The following is a 17,953-nucleotide window of genomic DNA, read 5'->3' on the forward strand; positions in this document are numbered from 1 at the left end:
GAAACCTGTAGCACACCGTGAAATAGCACGACTCGACTGTGCGTTTTCGCATACACCTAGCGTATAGATGTCTCTTAAACTTCGTACCACTGCTCTTCATCTTAGGCAAGCGAAGCCCGCACTAGGTTGTGGAAGTCTTATGTTTCTGTGGCCACCTACCGTATCTAACTGCCATTCACAGTTCACGTTTTAGTATTGCTACGAGGTAACTGGTGGAATAGTACACAAATATTTATAAAGTCTCTACAGTATTTAAACAAATATCGCACAGTGCAATGGCCCCTTAAAACCACGCAAAACAGTGAATTTCCATGCTTCGCATAGTGGTCCCTGTCGAATTGCAGAACACACTGTGTCTTTCCCCGCAACGCTCGTGCCAGAGCACTTGCATGTAATGAGATGCTGCCTCGACCAACGGCTACTCGCAGGAGCAATGCCCTCCCCCACGCCACACAAGCAGTAGATGTAAACACAGAGGCGCTTTGTGGGACCAGCTGCGATTGGCAGCGTCGCTATCGGTAGCTTGCCGAGCTCTCCCCCCCCCCCCCCTCCCACCACCACCTTTCTGCTTCACCCTTTTTACCAAGACGTTGCGCTCCTCTGTCCATCTGGGCGATTAAGGCTCTATGAGATACTACCGGGGGAATGAAAAAGTTTGCTTTAACCATTTCCCTCCCCACTACGTTTTCGAGCAGACAGTATACACGAATTTCCATCCATCCTGAGAGATGGTATACGAATCCAGAGGTGTGTCACTTCATTTGTTTTACGAAAATCATGTTAAATTATGGTTTGACAATTCTGCTATTTTCCTTCTGTCGTTCCGACCGAATGATCGCCGATGAATTGTATCAACGTTCCAAATCTCGCAGATGGCTGTCTCCTCGTTTTACGTTTCACTGTCGGAACGATAACATGTACACTTTCTCACTCCTAGGAGTCATCACTCACGATTGTTTCTCGTCTGCAAATAGAAACATTCGTGTATTGCCTGCAGAAAGAATGCCTGTCTGTCGGTCACAATTTTTGTGCTGCATAGTATGTCCATAACTTTACTCACAGGATTTTGTATACGAGTCAACAACGTAAATTCAGTTTGCCCATTAAGATGTAAACCCGTCCATTTAAAGACAGAAAAAAAAGTCACAGAAATATGTAAACTATCCTCCAGCTCTTCTGAATCACTCATCAAGTCTCTAGTACTTTATGTACTGTACTGCAACTTAGCGTGGAACTGATAATAATTGTAGAAGTAACTCAATGATGTTTCATAACTGAGCATTTGAAAGACAATACTACGACTAAATTACAGCATAACTCTGTGTTGGAGGTGTTTAATATTTTCTTCCACAAGTTAACGGAAAAGACCTAGAAAACTTATGTCTACACAGCCTGATGCCACAAGCAGGGGTGTGGCCGTGCGGTTTTAGGCGCTTCAGTCTGGAACCGCGTGACCGCTACGGTCGCAGGTTCGAATCCTTCCTCGGGCATGGATGTGTGTGATGTCCTTAGGTTAGTTAGGTTTAAGTAGTTCTAAGTTCTAGGGGACTGATGACCACAGATGTTAAGTACCATAGCGCTCAGAGCAATTTTTTGAACCACAAGGTGGCTCAGGCTATTTGTTCAGAATTATTCATTACATAACCGTCATTTAACGGACATTAAATGTAATACAAACACGTTAGAAGCTGATTTCGTTACTGATATATTCATTTACTCCTTTTTTCGCTGGTGGAAAAAAGAATGTCTGTCAGTTGATCAAATTTTTTCAGCTGCACAGCAATGCCATAACTTTATTCGTAGGACTTTAGCTACGAGTAAATAATGAAAATTTAGTCTACCTAGTAAGATGTCAGTCCAGTCACATATAGGCACACAAAGCTCATGGATGAATGCTGTGTCACGCTGCATGATTTGAACCTATTTAAAGTACTTACAGTTCTGGTTCATTGCAGTTAGTAGCGTGACTGCAAATAGAGAGAAAAAGGGGAGTGGCCCCTCATCAGTGTCTGGTTGTGCTAAATCAGTCACATATTCTATGTGAAAATAAAAAGATGTATTAAAAAACCCATTTAATTTTATTCGATACCTTCACAGCACAGTTTAATAGGAGGTGGGCCTCCAACAACCATTAATAGACGAGGGTTGATCCTTCGTGGATAACACCGCTTTTCACCCATATCCTCACCTTTAACAGTTCCCCAATTAAAAAATATCAGCCATCGATATATAGATTTAATACACGGCCGTAATACTGCCTTTTTTATTTCCTATCGTACCCTAACATATTTATCGAGAGAAAACAAAAACTCGGAATTCTTGCTGCTGAAAGTCTCAAGTGAAAAGTCTTCGTATCAGGTCATAATTTTTTCATTGCAGTCACTTTTGAGACTTATGTGGGAGGAATGTTTGCTCACAACACTTAGAAGAAGCGATAAAGTGATCACCTCTCAGCCTCCCTCATCATTCACAAATCTTCCAGTCTTCAATATATGGCATTTGCATCTATCTGATTTTGATGAATAAGGCTGGCTGTATATGTCCTCAACCAAGTCACAGAGCCTTGCTAATTCTGTCGAAATGCCTTGAGCTTGCGATAATAATGTTGCATTTTTGAAAAGACTGTCACTGGCTATGTAGCGAGCTATCAAAATGAGAAAAAATAACACACTAACATGCAGGAAGACCGGTGTGAAACATACAACTGACAGACATCACCACCATTCTGTCAACATGTGCCATCTTCCATGGGGTAAAAAAAAAGACACCATTTCGCCCCCCCTCCCCTCTATTGCTAAGACCCGTGCTACACAGTTCCATATGATCTGGTAACGAATGATTTGTGACGTTACACCCCACTAAGCTAGTAGCTACTAGATTCTGTACTGGGTTGTATTGCAGAAAGAAAAGGAAAGACGCCTGCCGCCTACAGTCATGTGTCATTATTTTAGTAAGAAGTAATCCACAGGCCAGGCTCCTGCAGTCGGTGTGTAAAAAGTTTTTTTCCCATCTCTTCCAAGTTTTGGACAAGTGCACGTCATGCAGGAAAGGTCGCCCACTGCGCTGTATGATCCGCTTCTGTGGCCTTCCACTCTGGTACCCTTCCCTCCTGTTGTCGTATGCACAAACCCCAGCATGGTAGCCATCCCATTGTGGGGGGGTGCCGTCAAGTACCTGCATAATGGTAGCCCCTGGACCACATGGGGATCGCATTTTGGTGCCTGCAATGCACTCTCCCCATGTATTCAATGTAGTATGTGCCCATCACGACTGGGGCATTGGGACTCCCGGCATTGTATCACTGGCCAAGTAGTCATTGCTGTGCCTGGGTGGCGCCTATGGGGGGAGCCTCCATTCAGAGTGAGTGACACCAAGATGGATAGTTTGGACATGAAACGACTTAAACTTTCTCCTCATGGTGGTCAGATGGCCCCAGCAGTCTCTTCTAAGGGAAAAGCTCACAAGTTGCAACAAAGTACGATCCCAGTGCGTTCCCTTCTCTTGCCACACTGTGGGAAGAACACAGAACTAGAGGGCAAGGAGAAAAATCCTCCCCCAAAAACTGGTCTGTACCAGGATCGATGGGGCACCTTTTGGCCACAAAGCCTTACTTTTTTGTTAAAAACATTGAAGACAAATACGAGAAAATTGCAGTCATCTCTGAGGCGCTGCTCTCTTCTGAAATTTGAATGACATTCCCTTGACTGTCATTCCCCACAAGAGTCTCGACATGGTCCAGGATGTTATCTCTCACCAGGATCATTTTCTGCAATCTAACAATAAGCTTTGAGCCCACTTAGAGTCATGGGGTGTGTACTTCATTCGTTGTGTCCATAGGAGACGAAAGGATAACAGAGCTGCTACCAGGGCCTCGATCTTGGCTTTTTGAGAGTGATACATTTCCTGAGAAGGTCAAGGTGACGGTCTACCAGTGTGACATGAAACCTTATCTTCCTTCTCCTATGAGAAGCTTCAGGTGTATGAAGTTCAGAAATGTCTCTTCCCATTGCAGTGCTGACCCTGTCTGGAGGGATTGTGGACGTCCACTGTACGTGAATGCTCTTTGTGTCACCCCCTATCAGTGTAAACTGCAGCGAACTCCACTCTGCCTGCTCACCAGATTGCTCTGTTTTTAAGAGTGAGTAGGAAATCCATAAGTATAAGACCCTGGACAAACTCACACATCACGAGGTCAGAAAAAAGTATGAGCTTGTTAATCCCAGACAAATGACACAATCTTATGCCACAACTGCAAAATTGTCAGAAAAATGTATGAGCTTCTTAATCCCAGACAAATGACACAATCTTATGCCACAGCTGCAAAATTGTCACCTTCTCTGTCGACGGTGCCTTCCTCTGTTGCGCCTCTTACAGCGAGCCCTCGGAGCCACCCATTGATGCCTGCCCCCCCCCCCCCCCCCATGCTGGTCCATAGCCAGACACCAGCTGGTGGTTGAAGGAACCACAGACTGCTGGCTGTTGGACCTCTCTTTCTTCCTCTGTCCCTGAGACCTGTTCAGCAAAATCTTCTCTGTTCTTGTCTTCTAAGGAGAAGAAGGGTAAGAAGGACAAAAAGAAGTCCTCTAAGTCAAAGGAAACTGCAATGGTCCCCTCTGCATGTTCTCCTTCTGTGCCCAAGGTGGAGATCGCAGTGGCTCTTCCGATACAAGATCTGACCACGCAATGTACTGCAGAACATATGTCAGTGGAACTCCTGAATCTCAGCTGGCGGCAGTACAATTCCCCAGGTCACAACCTGCTACTCCGCCCCCCCCCCCACCCTCCCTCCTGATTGCTTCATGTTATGCCACCACAGTATTGAGAGAGTCTGATTTTCCAGTGGAATTGTCACGGATTCTTCCACCACCTGACTGAGCCATGGCAACTTTCAAGCACATACCATTCTGTACTGCCATCCAGAAGAAAATGGTTTCAAAAATGTCAGACCCCTGCCATTCATGGCTACTGAAGTTATTTTAAGAATCATACCACCTATGAGAAGGTATCAGATGGAGTTTTTATGTATGTGCTGGTCTCCATATACAGGACCTTGCGCCTCTTGATACACCATTGGAGGATGTGGCTGTCCAGGTAGGGACACAGCAGAATTTTACCATCTGTAATGTTTATCTCCATCCCAAAGATGCCATGTAAAGGATATACTATCAACATTACTCTCTCAGCTCCCCCCCCTCCCCCCACCTTTCCTAGTCTTGGGAGACTTCAATGCCCATAACCCTTTTTGGGATGGAACAAAGATCACTGTTGTGGTAAACACATCAAAACTTTACTGAGACAGTTCGATCTTTCCCTCTCGAACTCTGGTGCCCCCAAACGGTTCAGAGTGGAACAAATAACTAATCTGGCCATTGATATTTCCTTTTTCAGTCCTGGCCCTATACCATCTGCCCAGTGGAGTGTCCCCTATGACCTGTGTGACTGCTTCCTATTCTTTCTGGCCCTCTCTCAGCATTTCTCCCCCAGACTCCCGCCCAGATGTGTTCCCCATGATGCTAACTGGGTCTGGATCCACCTCTGCTGTCATTTTTCTCTCCTCATCATCAGGCAATATCGATGCTGCTGTTCAGCATACAATGTTAGGCATTTTTTTGGCAGCCAACCAAGCCATTCCTCGGGATCCCCCCATCGGAACATGGTACCCTGCTGGACCCCAGAGACTGTTACAGCCAATAGAGATTTTCGTCGGGGTCTCCAATGCCATATGTGGCACCCTTCACTGGAGCACCTTACTGCCTTTAAACAGCTTCATGCCCACCCTCCATAAAACAAAGAAAGCAAGAATCCTGGAAATGATAAATTACTACCATTAGATCATGTACTTCTCCATCACAGGTACTGGCAAAGATCAGACGACTCTACAGCTTTCATCTCCTGCAGATGTGCTAAGTATTTCCTTAGACAGTGCCATTTATACTGTTCCACATACTGTTGCCGAACATTTATCTGAGAATTACACTCAGGCATCTGCGTCTGAGAAGTACCACCCTGCCTTTTGGCTCATAAAACATTGGGTGGAGCGAATGAGATTATCTTTTACTATCCGCCACTTGGAGTCATATAATGCTCCATTCAGTGACTGGGAACTCTCCAATGCTCCATCCCATTGCCTTTGCACATCATCAGCACCTCATCGCTGTCTTTTTCGACCTACAGAAGGTTTAGTCATGGATTCATCATATTCTTCCTATGTTACATGAGTGGGTTCTCTGAGGTCCGCTCCTGATTTTCATCAAGAACTTCCTGTCACACCATACGTTTCAGGTTCGCTCAGTACCCCCATATCCAAGAGAATAGGGTCACACAGAGCTCAGTACTGAGTGTCCCCTTCTTTTTGGGGGCCATGAATGGTCTACCTGCTCCTGTTGGATCTTTGGTGTCGCACTCAATGTATGCCAAAGATTTTTGCTTTTATTAGTGCTGCTCTAGTATGGCTGTTGCTGAGCGTCGCCTATAGGGCGCCGTACGAATAGGTGCAGTCATGGGCTCTCACTCATGGCTCTCAGTTTTCAGCTGCCAAGACTTGTGTCATGAATTTCTTTCACCATCATATTGCCTACCAACACCCAGAGCTAATCAATTACTAGATTACTAGGTAATCAATTACTTCTTGTAGGTGAGATGCACCACTTACTGGGACTAGTCTTCGATTCATGGGTGACGTGGCTTACCCACCTTCGCCAACTTAAGCGAAAGTGTTGGCAACACCTCAGTATACTTCGCTGTCTTTATTATTGCTCCTCTAGTATGGTTGTTGCTGAGTGTCGCCTTCAGGGCGGCACACAAAAGGCGCAGCATGCGTCTAGCTGGGGTGCAGATCGCTCTACCCTTTTGCAGCTCAGCCCTGATTCAGTCCTGTCTTGACGATGGGAGTCGTATATATAGTCCTGCATCACCATCAGTATTGTGGATACTGGACCCCATTCATCTTTGTCGAATCCGACTTGTGACAGGACCCTTTAAACTAGCCCTACGAACAGCCTGGTAGTTGAAGCTAGAGTCACTCCATCTATCAGGCGGCAACAACAGGTACTGAATTATGCAATACACGTTTGTAGCCTTGATGAACATCCCAACTACCATGTCCTTTTCCCTGGAAGAGAGCTCCACCTCTCACAGCTGCGATCCAGAACTGGGTTACAATTGCTGCAAGCCTCCAGCGTCTCTGTTCAGAACTACAACTTCCACCACTATTGTCTCTGGAAAGGGAGACAGCGCATCTGCTTCCATGCCTTGTGCTTGACCTCGGATTTGCCTCAAAGACCCCTTTCGTTCAAAAGATTCCGTTGACCCCACGACTTTTCGCCGCCAGGACTTGGTTGTGCTTAAGAAGTATCCGGGTGTGGAAGTGGTTCTAACCAATGGAACAACAGTCGACAGACGAACAGACTTTGCATACGCAGATGCACAGTGCAGTGAACTCCACTCTCTGCAAAACAGTTGCAGTGTCTTCACTGCTGAATTGGTGGCTATTAAATTAGCCTTTAGGCATGTTCGTTCTTGCACTGACAAGGGTATCCTAATCTGTAGTAACTCCCTTAGCATCCTTTGGTCTATAGAAGAGGGCTACTCTTCTAATCCACTTGTTACAGCTATCCAGGATCTTGTCTCTCATCTCCATCAAGCTGGGTGGCCAGTTGATTTCCTTTGGTTTCCTGATCATGTTGGAATATTGGGAAATGAACAAACTGACTGGTTGACCAAGCTGGCCACCAGGATGCGGATTCTGGAAATGGAGGATACAGAACTGGACTTCAGTTGTTTATATGCTATCGATTGCTGGAAATCTGGAACTCAGATTGATCTGCCCTTTTCTCCATAAACAAACTGAAGACAATTAAGTAGACTACGACCATGTGGCAGTCTTCTCTGCATGCTTCTCACAGGGAATTCACCATCCTCTGTTGCCTCCACATTGACCACAATGGATGACCCAAGTCCACATTATCAGACATGAGGATCCCCCTCACTGCCGATGTGGAACTCTCCTGATGGTGACCCACTTACTCATAGACTGCCCTAATATGGCTGAGGTGGCATGGCCAGCCACTGCAGCCGAGTGGTTCTAGGTGCTTCAGTCCGGAATCAAACTGCTGCTATGGTCGCAGGTTCGAATCCTGCCTCGGGCACGGATGTGTGATGTCCTTAGGTTAGTTAGGTTTAAGTAGTTATAAGCACAGGGGACTGATGACCTCAGATGTTGAACCCCATAGTGCTTAGAGCCATTTGAGGTAGTACGTTAATCTTCCTAACACACTAGCCCTGGTTTTAGTAGACAAAGCCAACTAATTTGACCTGATGTTGTGTTTCACCCATGAAGTTGGTTTCTAAGGTAGAGATTTTGGCCTCATTGACCACCTGAGTGGTTGGCAGGGCACCCCTCTCAGGCTCCCCCTGTTCCCTCCCCAGGGATCCCTTGGAGGGCCTTCCTGGGTGGCCCAGCCTGACCTCTACCCGTTCCACCTTTCTACTATCTTAATTCTTTTTCATATCTTCGTTTTAATGCCTTCTCTTGACTGATTTTTGACGAAATGTCTGTGCTGTCTTTTATGGGCTTTTATCTCGGTTTTAATTGTGTTAGCTACAATTAGGCTTTCCATGATTTGTCTTTAGCCCCCTTCCATTGATGACTACTCCTGTTTTGCCACTTAAAGGATTACAGGAGTGATAAGCTTGCATTTTGATTCCTTTCACTCCAAACCAACCAATCAACCAACCATCCTACCAACCAAACTCGCATGTATTTTTTAAGTACTGCTCCCAAAATGTGTGTAGCATTTTCAACCTCTCTTGCTAGCATAGCATTTATTGGGGCATTAGAAGTCTGTCTCATGTTGGATATAAACCTCATGGATTTGTCCTTTTTATGTAGCTTTAGCTGTGCGCGTGTCTCTGGCATTTGCGGATTCATGGATTTTTCGCTTTCCTTTTTCCTCTGTCAGGAAACAGAAAACCAAAGTTTTAAATTTTGTGCTTTAGTCGTTCATGGAACTTCTTTTTGCGATCTCTAGACACTTCGTTAATCCATTTTCAGAGAAAAAATTTTCAGTTTTATTTACATAATCTTCATCACTCATCAGGACCACAGTGATGCCTTCATCTGCCCTTGTGATTATCGTTTTATGTTTCTTTAACTTCTGATTTATCTATGAGGGCTATTCTGAAAGTAAGGTCCGCTCGATAGCGACATGAAAATCACAGTGAAAATACAATAAAGCGTTGCACAGATGTGTTGGACAGTGTCTCTAGTATGACCATCGATGGCGTCATGTAGCTCGTTTCAATTCTGAGCGTACAGGGAGCAAGTTAAGATGTGAAGCAGATAGTGTCTCCCGCCAAATATGAGTGCCTGTGAGAGTTTTCGCCTCATTTTATGCAGCCTACACAACGTAACTGTCATGCATTTCCTTCTTCATGGCGATTCTCGGCCGATCACTGAAGGGGCAGTGAGTTCAAATGGTTCAAATGGCTCTGAGCACTATGGGACTCAACTGCTGTGGTCATAAGTCCCCTAGAACTTAGAACTACTTAAACCTAACTAACCTAAGGACAGCACACAACACCCAGCCATCACGAGGCAGAGAAAATCCCTGACCCCGCCGGGAATCGAACCCGGGAACCCGGGCGTGGGAAGCGAGGACGCTACCGCACGACCACGAGATGCGGGCAAAGGGGCAGTGAGGACATTCCTGCAGCGTTTTCGATGGAAAGTGTTTGATCGCCCACGCTACAGCTGGGACGTGGCTCCCTCTGATTTTCATCTGCTCACATAAACTGCTGACTGTAAAGACAACATTTTGGCACAGACAACAAGCTGCAGATCAGCGTAGAGAATTGGCAGGAAGAGCATGCAGCTTCCTTCTAAGACGAGGGTGTTGCAAAGTTGGTACAGCGCTTCAATAAATGTCTCACTCGGATCGGCGACTTGGTGACTTTGACGGCAAGTTCATTCTGTACAATTTGATGGCTATGTGTATTTATTGATAACAGAGTGGATATGAAGGAACAAGGCATTATAAGGAAATATTATGCATGTCAGGCGGAAGGCAACGTGAAGGCTATACTCTACCTAACCAACGTTAATTCTTTGGCACGCTTATTAATCTTGCGAATATTCCTCTTGAAGTTGAAAGATATCTCATGTATCATAAGGTTTAAACTGTAATCTCAAACTAACTAGTGAATTATAGCAGAGGTCAAATGCGCTAGAGATGTAGCAAAGCTTCCCACTCATAAACAGAATGAGTTTGCCGTAAAAGTGATAAGATCGTTTTAAGCGAAACGTATTTTGTTGTTAAATAACACTTAATTAAAGGTGAATTTCCACGTAATTTATTAAATTACTGCGAAGTGGTGATTATTTGGCCGATATTTTTACTTTGGTTCAAATGGCTCTGAGCACAATGGGACTTAAATTCTGAGGTCATCAGTCCCCTAGAACTTAGAACCACTTAAACATAACTAACCTAAGGACATCACACACACTCGAACCTGCGACCGTAGCGGTCACGCGATTCCAGACTGTTGCGCCTAGAACCGCTCGGGCACCCCGGTCGGCGATATTTTTACGTGTGTCATCTTGAAGAGAAGCAGCTATTTGTGGAATACTAGGAGATAACAGATAAAATTTTAACTACTTGCCTCAAATCTGTAAACAGCTTTGAGGGGGATAGTTATTAAAAATTAAATCCCTGTATATTACTTGTGTTTCCTCAAGATCGGTAAAATGGCAGCCTAACTCATATTTATGTGTATCGTCTTAGAAAAATCGGTGAAGTTAGTCTGGAAACCAGTAGTTACCTGTACATTTCTAAAACGTGGGGAAATAACAGCGACATCCATATTTACATGTATGTTCTTAAAAAGTGCAGAGGGATCCGATAATATTAATTAAATATGCATCTTCTTGAAAAATTGGTACAATTTAGCCACGAAACTGTAAATACCGTTGTATGTTGCATAAAATAGCGGAGGGTGCCGAACGTACGTGAAAACTAGGCCATTACTGCGGAGGGAGTGCTATGCTGTGCTGGAAATTGCAACTTCACCTGAATTACTACTGCTGCTGCTTGAGACTTCACATTAAGAATGACAGTCTAGGGGGACGCTAAGAAGTAGTAGGGGCGGTACTGAGAGCGTGGCCAATGGCAGGAAAGTGGAGGCAGTGGAAGCGGGAAGACATAATTTCTTGGATTATAAATTATCATAGTTAAAAATGATGGTTTTCACTTTAGCTAAAAGCACTAAAAGCCCGAATAAACATGAAACAAGGCCGCCATGTTGCCTATGAATTATGGTAATTATCATGACAATTATTACCCAATAATTATGTAAATAAACAAAAGATGCACCCAAATGAATAGTTTGCTTACAAAAGGGTCATTAAATTAGGCTAGCGCAGTGGGGTGGTTTATTAAGAGATCAGAGGATGTTGCGAAGTCGGCCGGAGTGGTTGAGCGATTCTAGGCGCTACAGTCAGGAACCGCGCGACAGCTGCGGTCTCAGGTTCGAATCCTGCCTCGGGCATGGCTGTGTGTGATGTCCTTAGGTTAGTTAGGTTTAAGTAGTTCTAGCGGTCTGATGACCTCAGAAGTTAAGTCCCATAGTGCTCAAGCCATTTGAACAATTTTTGATGTTTCGAAGCATACATATACCCCTTACTGCTACATTCGTCGACTACTTGGGACAATGAGCTCAGTTCTGACTTTACCAATGATTTGCAGCGGATACTGGAGGAAGATGGTTTTTAATAAAACTTGGAGATCGGTGACGAAGCCACGTTTCACTTCTGGGAAGTTGAATAGTGATAACGTGCGTCTTTGTGACACAGAACATCATCACGTCATGTCCTCTTCAAAAGAGTGGGCCATTTTTCTTTGTGGAGACAACTGTGACTGGTTTAATGTACCTGCTCAAGCTGTAGCAATGGCTTATGCCACAACTGCAGCAAGGCAGTGGAGAGTTCATTTTCCTACAGCACGGTGCAGCACCACACTTTCTTTCAGACGTTCGTGATTACCTCTATGCAGAACTGCCTCAGCGTTGGATTGGCGGTGCTTCCCACCACGAACCTTCTTTTCCTCAGTGGCGCCCAAGCCACCTGACCTATCTGCATGCGATTTCTTCTTGCACGGTTCTGTCAGAGAACGTGCGTTCCAGTCTGACTGCCGCCTAATATGAAAGAGTTGCAAGAAAGCATAATTAATGCAGCAGTTGATATCGACATGTATGACAAGAGCTTGACCGTCGTATTCTTGTTGGCCGCATCACAAATAGTGTCCATACTAAATACCTGTAATGAAGTTAAAAATGTGGATAGACGCTCTACCCACTGATATGTGTCGATTTTCTTTTTGTAAGTACGACTAAACGTCTTGAGTGAAGTGTGCGACCATTTTTAATGGTTTTTATTATGATCTTAAAAAAGCATATGTGTTACATTGGCGTCAAATTTCACCACAATTCTGCCCAGCATGGAATGTCGTGGACGTTTCACACTATGGAAGATCGCACACCCCCTCCTACCCACATTTCACCCCTTCTCTTGACGCCTCAGCGATGAAAGATTGCGACACCCAGCGTTGACAGATCGCGACCTTTCAGATTTTTAGAATGATAAAAAGAAATACTTTTCTGTTAGCCTTGTAGTTTTTGCGCGGTAGTCTTCTGAAGCTCCTAATAGACTTATGAATAACTCTGTAATATAGTAGAAAAAACGGCGTCCGAACAGGCCTTGAAGGCCCAGTGGCACCAACCGGCCGCCGTGTCACCCTCAGACCTTAGGAGTCATCGAATGCGGATATGGAGGGTCTTGTGGGCAGCACACCACTCTCCCGGCCATTGTCAATTTTCGTGACCGGTGCCGCTACTCCTAGTCAAGTGGTTCCTCAATCGTCTCACAATGGCTGATTGCAACCCACTTGCCAACAGCACTCGGCAGACCTGGACGGTGACCCATCCAAGTACTAGCCAAGCCCGACAGCTCTTAACTTCGGTAATCTGATGGGAACTGGTGTTACCACTGTGACAAAGCCGTTGGCCCTGTAATGTAATGGGTTTTTATAATTAAGATGCACCTACCCACAGTGTCGCCTGTAATTACCATGATAATGATGAAGTTACGTACTTCTTGACAGAGCATAGGGGACGATGCGGGAGACCCGTACCGCTGTACTAGGCAAGGTCCTAGCGGAGGTAGTTTGCCATTGCCTTCCTCCGACCGTAAGGGGGATGAATGATGATGAAGACGACACAGCAACACCCAGTCATCTGGAGGCAGGTGAAAATCCTTGACCCCGCCGGGAATCAAGCCCGGGACCCCGTGCTCGGGAAGCGAGAACGCTACCGCGAGACCATATGGCAGCGAAATTTGGCAGATATTTTTATTTGTTAATGCGGAACCGATTTATGCTGAAAAAAAAGATTTCTAATTTTAGCCACCAGGTAAAAGTCTGGTGCTGTGAATGCAAGAAAGATATATAGAACTAAAATTATAACCAGCCGACCAGTTGCAATTGATAAAAAAATTCTTAATTTTTTACCTAGGTTTCGACAAATATAAATTTGTCTTCTTCAGTAGGTAGCAATTTTACATTAGTAAGGACTAATGTACCATCGCCATTTTTACAATTGTCGGAATAGATCCATTTGTCAAAAATAAAAGATAGCCCTAGAACTAGGGCTTGCCACGTAAATACAAAATAGTTCATGGATCTTGCAGAGATCACCGACTGAGTGTAATCGGCGAGCGTAGTTACTCTGAAACCAGGGCAGTTGGCGCTCGTGCCGAGAAACAAATGGATGTATGCCGACAATTGTAAAAACGGCGATGGTACATTAGTCCTTACTAATGTAAAATTGCTACCTTCTGAAGAAAACAAATTTGTATTTGTCGAAACCTAGGAAAAGAATTAAGAAATTATTTATCCATTGCAACTGGTCGGCTGGTTATAATTTTATTACGTGGAACCGTTGCTGTTGTGCAGCTATGTTTAAAATATGTAGAAATGTTTCCATATGCAATGCATTATGAATGGGACATGACCATAAAATAGCAAACAGGTGAGAAAGGCATCATGTTGATTTTATCATTGACTGCTGTTTACACAATTTGTTCAACATCGACACCACAGACGTCGACGAGATGTTGTACAGCGCCAGATTTGCACCTGGTGCCCAACATCGGAATTGTTTGCGGAAATCGGTTCCGCATTAATGGATTAGCATATCAACCACTGTTCGCTGACATTCGATAATTACAGCCCAAACTGCACCTTTGTGAGTAGCTGCATTTTCATTATAACCACCTGATATTTTCATGAATTAATGCAAGTATGAGATCTGCTCTTCAAAGAGTCGACGGTGTGCGGTGAAGTTTATGCACCGACAGCACAAACAGAAAACTGACACAATTCCAGTCCAACAGGGCAGAAGCTTTTCATTCCGTCAAACAACAACGCTGAAAACATCTCACGAGTAAATGCTGTATAGAGTATATCGAACGCAACTTACAAACAGAAATTCTGTAATTATCAAATACAAAATTGGAACACATTCTAAGTAGAACACTGTGCGGCTGATCCCGGTGGAGGTTCAAGTCCTCCCTCGGGCATGGGTGTGTGTGTTTGTCCTTAGGATAATTTAAGTTAAGTAGTGTGTAAGCTTAGGGACTGATGACATTAGCAGTTAAGTCCCATAAGATTTCACACAGATTTGAACATTTTTTTCCAAGTAGCACGATGGAACGTTTAGGAAGACACGCAAAACTAAGAGGAAAATCATTGGTGGACACAGAGCTTTGATTCGACATAATTGGAACTGCGCATCGCTTGATATCAGCGGTGTCCATTCCCCGTGACATTAACGGGGTCAATCCTGACACAAAGGATAAATCTCCGCGAGCCTCCCGGTCGTGTCCCGTGTTGTCTGCGGGAATTATGGGAATTACTCCGCATGCAGATGCAGAGCGCAGTGGGGCGCGATGACAATTGGCTCTGATTACGGGTCACCCTGTGCAAACAGGCGCACGCCCCCGCATTGTGTGCACGCCACGGGCTTAAAGCCTCGAGCAAGCGAACACCGCCAAACACGCCGCTATTACCGGGAGTTACTGTCAGTAACCGCAGGTTTGCCGTACGCAGCACACGTCGAGGCTGCTAAAGGTGCTGCCATTATATCTCTACCGGGTTAGCAATGCGACGACTTTACACTGAGATGAAAAAAGACATAGGGTACGCCCTGATATCGTGTCGGACCTCTTTTTTTTGCCCGGCGTAGTGCAACAACTCGACGTTGCATGGACTCTACAAGTCGTTGGAAGTCTGCGGAGGAAACAATGAGCCTCTGTAACCGTTCATAATTCCGACAGTGTTGCAGGTGCACGATTTTGTGCTCTAACTGACCTCTGGATTATGTCCCACAGATGTTCGATACGGTTCGTGACGGGTGCTAGGATTGTCCAGATAGTTGTTCAAACCAATCGCAAACAATTGTGGCCCGAGGATAGGGCGCATTGGTGTCCGTAAATATTCCATCGTTGTTTGGGAACTTGAAGTCCATGAATTGCTGCAAGTGGTCTCCAAGTAGCCGAACATAACTATTTGTAGTCAATGATACGCTTAATTGGACCAGAGGACCCACTCCATCCCATGTAAACACAGCCCACACCATTATGAAGCCGCCACCAGCAAGCACAGTGCCTTGTTGACAACTTGGGTCCATGCGCCACACTCGAACCCCACCATCAGGTCTTATCCACTGAGATCGGGACTCATCTAGCCGGGTCGCAGTTTCAAGTCGTCTAGGATCCAACCGATATGGGCATGGGCCTACAAGAGCCGCTGCAGGCGTCCATAAAAATTCCATCGTTGTTTGGGGAATTGAAGTCCATGAATTGCTGCAAGTGGTCTCCGAGTAGCCGATCATAACCATTTCCTGTCAATGATCCGCTTAGTTGGACCAGAGGACCATTCCATGTAAACTGAGCCCACACCATTATGAAGCAACCACCACCAGCTTGCACAGTGCCTTGTTGACAACTTGGGTCCATGGCTTCGTGAGGTATGCGACACACTCGCAACCCACCATCAGGTCTTATCCACTGAAATCGGGACTCATCTGTCTGCGTCGCAGTTTCCAGTCGTCTAGGGTCTAACTAATATGGTCACGGGCTTACGAGAGCCGCTGCAGGTGTCCCTAAAAATTCCATTGTTGTTTGGGAACTTGAAGTCCATGAATGGCTGCAAGTGCTCTCCAAGTAGCCGAACATAACCTTTTGCGCTCAATGATCCGCTTAGTTGGACCAGTGGACCAGTTCCGTTCCATGTAAACACAGCCCACACCATTATGAAGCCATCACCAGCTTGCATAGTGCCTTGTTGACAACTTGGGTCCATGGCTTCGTGGGGTATACCTCACACTCGAACCCCACTATTAGGTCTTATCCACTGAAATCGGGACACACTTGGCCGTGTCGCAGTTTCCAGTCGTCCAGGGTCCAACCGATATGGTCACGGTCCTACGAGAGGGGCTGCAGGCGAAGTCGTACAGCTAGCAAAGCCACTCGCTTAGATCGTCTCCTACCAAAGCCCATTAACGCCATATTTCGCCGCAATGTCGTAGCAGATCCATTCGTCATAGTTTCACATTGATTTACGGCGGTTATTTCACACGGTGTTGCTTGTCTATCAGCACTGACAAATCTAAGGAAACATCGCCGCGTCCGGTGGTTAAGTGAAGGCGAGGCGAGTATTGCGATGTTTGTGGAGAGAGGTAATGCCTGAAATGTGGTATTCTCGGCACGCGCTTAACACTGTGGATCTCGGAACACCGAATTCCATAATGATTTTCGAATGTAATGTCCTATGCGTCTAGCTCCATCCAACCATTTCGCGTTCAATGTCTGTTAATTCCCGTTGTGCGGGCATGTTCACGTCGGAAATCTTCTCACATGAACCATGAGAGTACAAACGACAGCTCCGCTAATGCACTGCCCTTTAGTACGTTGTGTAAGCGATACCGCTGCCACCTGTACATGTGCATATCGCTATCCCATGTCTTTTCGTCACATCAGTATATAATATGCGACTTGCGTGGCAACCACCTAGGATCAAACACAAAAACATGGCGCAGTATATGCTTATCCGATTCTCACTTGTCACTGGCACTTTTTCGTTGCAATATACAAAATTTGCCTTTTCGCATATCCTTTATTATTATTATTATTATTCATACCACCACAGTGGCGTTGGTGAAGTCGAGACGAACAAATCGATACTGAATACTAGAGATCTGTCAATACTGGTAACAGCTTCAAATTGCTCTACAAAATCCGCCTAAGTTTAAGCGAGATCTCGGCTGAAATCGTGCACGAATATCAACAACGCTTTGTGCATGCACTAGCGAAATGTATAACAGGCATTTAAGTACATCTAATCTCAAAATATAGCGAATTTTAAGGGCGTAAAATTGAAAATTAATTCGTTTTGCTTGTCCGGCCCTGTTGCTACGGAACTACTGCACTTTTAAGCATAAAGTTTAGATCTAAGTGTAAAGGTAATTAGTTTTTGCACCCCTTCTTTATATTTTTACCCTTATGGAAAATTTTAAGTTAATAATGTTGTCGTATAGACATCTAAACCGTTGGTGTCAGAGCGAGAGGATATTGAAAATCTCGCATGTAGCGCATGCGTGTGTGCTGCAGCTTAGTTAGCTTTCGCAGGCCGATTTGAGGCTGTTTTCCGACTTGACAGCCCGCAAGTGTCCTTTGTCAAAGTGTTCACCTCGGTTTCACCTACATCACTGCGGCACGTTGGAAACAGTTACGGCTTAATAAGGGTGTCAAATTCAAAGCTGTGGTGGGCCAACTAAACGAGGTTCAAGTTTAGCTGGGACCAAAAAGACTAAAAACATCTACCTTCGTACAGCCACACTTAAA

At 45.1% G+C, this 17,953-nt stretch overlaps 1 pseudogene; it reads right to left on the bottom strand.

Moving 5' to 3' along the window:
• Nucleotides 1-12,939: 12,939 nt before the first annotated feature.
• On the bottom strand, nt 12,940-13,058 carry LOC124620605 (annotated as a pseudogene).
• Between the last annotated feature and the right edge of the window lie 4,895 nt (nt 13,059-17,953).

This window comes from Schistocerca americana, chromosome 6 (genome assembly GCF_021461395.2).
Source record: "Schistocerca americana isolate TAMUIC-IGC-003095 chromosome 6, iqSchAmer2.1, whole genome shotgun sequence".
NCBI classification, from domain to species: domain Eukaryota; kingdom Metazoa; phylum Arthropoda; class Insecta; order Orthoptera; family Acrididae; genus Schistocerca; species Schistocerca americana.